General features: G+C 25.2%; 1 protein-coding gene across 2 annotated transcripts in view; it reads right to left on the reverse strand.

Moving 5' to 3' along the window:
- The window catches only part of LOC148233935 (uncharacterized), a 51314-nt gene extending 47357 nt beyond the window's left edge, over positions 1-3957 (reverse strand). Inside the window, exon 1 of one of the 2 annotated variants that reach the window (XM_088188658.1) lies at positions 3595-3957. The gene's annotated coding sequence lies outside the window, so the exon portion shown is untranslated. The remainder of the gene's footprint in view (positions 1-3594) is intronic. The other variant, XM_088188657.1, reaches the window with a different exon arrangement.
- Between the last annotated feature and the right edge of the window lie 2807 nt (positions 3958-6764).

A 6764-nucleotide genomic window follows, 5' to 3' on the forward strand; every position in this document is an offset into this window, starting at 1 on the left:
CAACATTACAAGCATTAGTACAATGTCTTACACAACCAAAACTTTACTTTGAACATCGGTCTTAAATCAAAGTTTGTAAATCAGTATAACTTTTACTATTATTATATAAATATAAAACCAATGAATTTTAATAACATGACCTAGCTCAATTTTATTTTAATTATTTAACACGATATACAACTATGAGATTAGGAAACTTATCCCACGTTATCATATGTTACACTTTCATTTAAGGCTTTATACAAAATTCTTTTAGGGGTTTTCGTAATGTTGGCATCATAACAATGCACAAAGTGGCTTTTTAAAAATAAACTTACATATATATTATTGTATGTATATTATAATTAGGTAATTGCGAATATAAAATAAAAACTAATTGATAAAATATATTTTTACCTCAGATATTTATATATATTCTATTTTTAATTTAATTAATTAAACATTTTCCCGTAATAAGTTCAACAAATTATTCTAAATGTTCATTGTTTAATCGATTATATGCTTGATCAACCGTTAAATCTGTTTATACCCCTTATACATTTTTTTCGAGATTCTATACAACCGCAGACCGTAACAAAACGTACTTAATCTCTCTTTCTTACTTTCACATATACATACAACAATACAATATAAAATAAACTAACTTTGCGCACTCTGTTTTCTCAAATGGGTGGTCACTTGGGGATTCGTGGGATCATTGGTCTAGCAAGAGGTACTGTTACTTGCTCCTGGCAGATTATGTCAGCAAAACTTTGAGCATTCACAGGTAAATGTGCCAAGACTAGACTTACATGATATTAAAAATAAATGTTTTTTTTATTTAAATAAAAGTTTTTTTATATTTTATTTAAAATTACTATATATAATATGTATATAATGCAAACTGAAATATTATAATCAATAATAAAAATACAAAAGCTCTACTATAAATACTTGGGTAAAAAAATCAATATCTAGTTTATCTTATAGTTAATTGCACTGCATAAAAATAGTAAAATATCTGTTTTTATCTGTAAACGTAATATGTCATGATGGATCGGAATATTAATTTATAATAAAACTCACTAATTCCGATCTCCTAGATATGATATAAAATTAAAAACGCAAAGGTCTATATGGGACTCAAACCAGCGACTTATAACACTCGTCAATCGTTAGAGTATATGTAGGATATGAAACAAAATCTTTTAGATATTGATGATCGATTTTTTACACCAATCTAGCATGTTGATTCAAGTGAAAGGTTTGAAAGAATGTTCCAAAATAAAATATTTAAAGCATGTTGGAACACCGTTAGTTAAAAAAAGTTAAGATGATTCATAAAATATTTATTAAGTGAGAAGTTTCTTTATTCAAGATAAGTTTAGAAGACAGAATTACGACCCTTTGAATACCATGACTACTCTGGTAAGCTAAGCTTTATGAGACGATGATCTTGTTGAATGAGTGGTTGCTAAAAATATGATACATTAATGACAACTAATAATAAAAAGAAAAAAATATTGATATTAAAATGACTGTCATAATTAAGTATTTAAATTTATTTTAATTAATTTTTATCTTAACTCATCAGAACACTTCTAGAAGAAAATGCTGAAAAGATGAAAAAAAACATATAATTAATTTAAAAATAAATTAAATTTACTGGTTTTAATAACCATTTGCTTTTATGACTACTAGTTCTTGAGTTCTATTTTCTATATCTGTCAGTTTTCTGCTCTGTTGTAAAGCGATGCAGCCACCGATCTCAGTTATGCAGAGTGATGATGCAACTTATCATGTAGATATTTATTAGTGATTTTCATAAAATAGAAAAATGATTCTGAGCAGGGTGAAAACTCCTGATGATGCTGGGACAATCTTCGGCGAAATATAGAGACTCATTCAAAAAACAAGATGAACGCGAAAAAATCACGTAAATAATTTTTGACCCCAATATCAGTGGTCGAAACGTCAGCAAACGAGATGCGAGAAAGAAAAGACGCGATACGCAAGACCTCACATCTTAAAAAGCTAAGTAACGTATTGAATAAATCCGGTAAAAATTTAAACAAAAAATACACACGTATAATTATAAATTAAATTTACTTACACATAGCCAATTAAAGCTAAAAGTAATTGTTAACTAAGTAAAATGGGATTTATGTACAGATATACTTATAGTAATTTATTATTTTTAGGTAAGCCAACATTGGTAGTATAACCCGTTGTATTTAAAAAAATATTTTAAGCTTTATATAACAAAAAAGGTTCCAGATGCATTATTCACGTTGCGGCACGTTCGTGAATACTGCGTACTAAGTAATTATATAAGGATTTCTTGGGTTCCCTAATTAAAAATAGTAGAGTACAAATCTTAGTTTTTAAGAAAGCTTGTGCTTATATTTTATATATGCCTAATGTATTATGTAATTTAGCATAATAACAAATTATTAATCCTAGCTATAAAATAATATTTTTTTTATGTAAATGAATGATGTATTTTAACTGAATTAGTGAAATCGAGCTAGATATTTTCTAAAACATTTATTTTAATTACTGTAATATATATTAAGTACTATCACATAATAATTCAATTATATTTTACACAGACAAACCTTAATTTCAGAAATATTCGCTAAAAGAGAGTTAAAGCGAGAGAGTATGGCGTAGGCACATATTTTATTATGCAAAGAAATTTTTCGTGATTAAACACTGAAAATCTCATTTTAGTACTATATTTACTTTACGTTTACGTACAGTGTATATTTTACAATCTCGAATCAGAAAGAAGCAGCTATCTTTATTTATAAATTATGTAACATAATGTTCCGCAGATAATAAATCTTTTTTTAATTTCATAAATGCTACAGTTTGCTCAATTAAAAAATATAGAACCATACCAATAAATTGAAGCCAGCAAAAAAGCTTCCAACTGGCGTATTATTACGATTTTGTCTATTAAATACTAAAATACGTTTCAAAAATCTGTAAATGTTCCTTTTTCTGTAATACAAAACCATCATCAGTTTTGTTAATTAAATAAAACATGATTTTAATACGAATTTATAGTGCTCGTAAAAATGTACTGATAATATTAAAACGTTATTTTATAATATTTTTATTCTATACATTATTTTTTGCATGTTATTTATTTTTTGTGATTGATTTAGTAATTTATATTACTATGTTTCTAAATATTAATAGTATTTTACAATTTATTTTTATTCTTTAATATTTCTTATTTATTTTTATACATTTTTTTTTTATTTAAATTGTAAGTAATATTAATATTATCATATTTTTTCTATTAGATTATTTACAGTTAAATACAAAATAAAAATTTATATTAGTATAAATTATATTATATTGTACTTATTTATAATTAAACTATTGATGTGTGGTTTAATGCAATATTTCAATAATAATTTGCTATTTAAAGCTCAGTTTGTAATTATAGTTTCAATAGTAGTTACATAATCTATTAAAAAAAATATATTTTAACATATTATTTTACATAGTTATTGAGCAATACATTTTATTACAAATTAATTAAATATATTATAACTCAATTTTATATTTAACATATATTAAATTATTTATGATTCAACTTACTTTTCATATAAAAATCACGCTTCAGATGCATTTATTCAGTCAGTAGAACTTAATCACAATCTTATTAATTTTAACCGCTATATAACAAATATATATTATGTATCTTGTACATCTATAAATAGTTCACAAAGTTCACAATCACATTTGTACACACGCGAATCAAAACTTTTTGTCACTTTCAAAATTTATTTTTTGTCACTTGATGTACGCGGACATTGTTAAAATTAGCCGCTTAAAAGTTGTTTAAACGAAAAGTTAAATTTAACGGCAAAAGTTAGCAGATGCGTGATGCAGCGCAAGGGAACTTTACGGCGAGCTACAGACCTCTACGGCGTAGCGCGAACGACTGCCATCGGCCGACTGAGTTACCCGTTGGCATTTGTCGTCGAGTAGATCAGCGCTTTCCAAACTGATGTTGACAAGCGATAAACATAATAAGTTGAATACAGGTTTTTTTATACAACATACGCGGGTTCTTGTTATTAATACATATATATTAAAAAATATATGTACACGATTTTTTATTATTAAAATTAAATATGTAATAATTAAATACATGCCCACCAACTCGTTATATAGTTTTAATATAATTGACAGTCAAAAATATAAATATTTTTTTAATTATTCATAACCAATACACTCATTTAAATATTATTAAAAATTAAATAAAATATACTTGTGTGAGAAAGCTATTATAATAAAAAAATAACCTTTGTAACCTGACAGACCTAAGCCCTTTGCGTTATAACGTGGTAAATCTGTAGCAACTGGGTAAGAAAATCGAATATAATAAATATATATAATTAAATAAGAGTGTTTAATTTCCGGAATAAAAGTTTATCTATATTATTATGTGTAAAATAAATTAGAATCAATAGGTTTTTGCAGCTGGGTCCTATTTTTGATATTCGCGAATATTTTTTATAAATAAAAAGTGTTGCTACCGGGGCTCGAACTCACAACCTCAGAGCTACTAATCTCAGGCGCTACGGACTACGCTATTCCGTAATTTTTATATAAAATATAACAGGGACGTTATATTTTATATGTTATATGAAATATGTAATAGTAAATGTATTTTTATTTAACACTATTCTGATTGTATTGTTATTCGCCTTTATTAAATCTACGATCAATTTTATTAAAACACCCTAGATCAGCGGTTCTTAAACGTGTAATCCTTCTTGAAAAAAAATTCTTTGCGGACTCTATCCTAACCCTTATCATTTTACGTCGTTCTTCAGATCTAATTTCTGGCTTAATAATTTCATAGGCAATATGTTTTAATAAATATTGATAAAAATGCATCACTGGATATTTAAATAATTAGTCTTGTTTATAAGAAAATGATAAAAAATTGCATCTGCTATTAGTAGAGATACTTTACATTATGTTTTTACTGCTTTTTTTACTGTTACAACTAGTGTCAAAATCATTCTTGTACTGTGTTTGTTCAATTTATGTTCAGATATTCTCACATAAAAGATCATAATTATGGGAAATATAAATGTTATGTAATTTTAATTCCTATTAATCATCACAGAATGGGCTTAATCAAATTTTTATAATCTTACGGATAACAATCGGGATGATTTTTCAAATAAAAGCTAGGTCTTAAATATTAGGTAATACAATTTTCCTAATCATCAGCTACTTTAGGTCAGAGAGAATAAATATATATATGCATATATTTTGATAAATATGTATAAAAAAAATATTGCCACAAAGATGGGATAACTTAATTTAGCATTTATTATAATTTTATTATTAAATTTACCAATAATTTCGCAATGATTGCCAATTATAAAAAAATTCAAAAAATATACTCAATAGTGTGTTTTATTTATTTTTATCAATAAAGTAAAATTGTAAAGTACACCTATTAATTCATAAAATAAATCAAAAATATTTACGTGATGTATGAAAATGTAGATATATTTAGCATATTTTAAAATTACGTAGTAATAAATTTTTGATTAAAAAAACACAATAAACTTATATAAAAATAATATTATAAGTTAAAAAATTATCTTTGTTTTTATACTAATTAGCTGTATAAATTTTAGAGTTTATTAAATAAATTTGTAAATAATTTTATTCGATTTTTATGTAATACTTTAATTGGTTTCGTATAATTATTACTGTAATTACTTATTATTTTTAAATTCATGCAATAATATTATGTGTATATTTAAATACAATTATAATAAAGTATGAAATTATGTCATAAAATACGCAAATTTTAAAATATACATAAATTAGAATACGCTTATATGACCAAAAGCCTATTCATACAGACACACTTGTGCAATTGACCCCTAAAACATAATTAGTTACTGAAAGTCGTGTCGTAAATCGAATTCCATATTCCCTTAGGAACAATCATATAAATATGGGTTACATTTATAATCCGTTGGATACATTCCATATTTTCCGAACCCAACCCGTTTATAATATATTCCTGTTATAGCGTATTATTACTTTTGTTCATGTATTAAATTTTAGTCACTACATAAAAATCATATTTTTATCATATTAAATAAGAATGTTATTGCACTTATATCAAAAAATAATCTAAAATACAAAATATTTAGTTACTGTATTTTTAACTGATATTATTAATAATAATTAGAATGTACCTGCAAAGAATTGTACATTTTACGATAGAGCTTTGTGTTCGTAGATAAAAAGAACAGCGAATGGTCGCTTAAAGACAGAAAATGGTTAATTGCCCGAAGCACGATTTAGAGCAGTTCTATGTTTTATTAGGTAGTAATTCACGCTACTGTAGAGATAGAAAGTTTCTGAAAATTAACATAGTGCTCTTCTTTGCATACTAATATTATTTAATCAGATTGGACCGCATTCGTTGCAGTTATAATTAATTTAACATGAAATTCACTATAATTACGATGATCAAAAAAATAATTATGTGTATTATTATTATTAAAAAATATCTAATTAAACGTATCGATCTGTATAATTTAATTTCGAAGAAATCCAATATTGTAGAAAAGTTATAAATAAATTATCCTGGCATGTTCACAAGCATTCTTGCGAGTACATATGTATAAAATTGTTTATTTATACGTGACATATGTATGTCAATATGAGACGAAAAAAAATGAAGCTTGAGATGGACTTTTTCATTTATAAAACCCTGTATATAA

This window comes from Plectrocnemia conspersa, unplaced genomic scaffold (genome assembly GCF_051122295.1).
Source record: "Plectrocnemia conspersa isolate PC_06_02 unplaced genomic scaffold, ASM5112229v1 ptg000007l, whole genome shotgun sequence".
NCBI lineage: Eukaryota > Metazoa > Arthropoda > Insecta > Trichoptera > Polycentropodidae > Plectrocnemia > Plectrocnemia conspersa.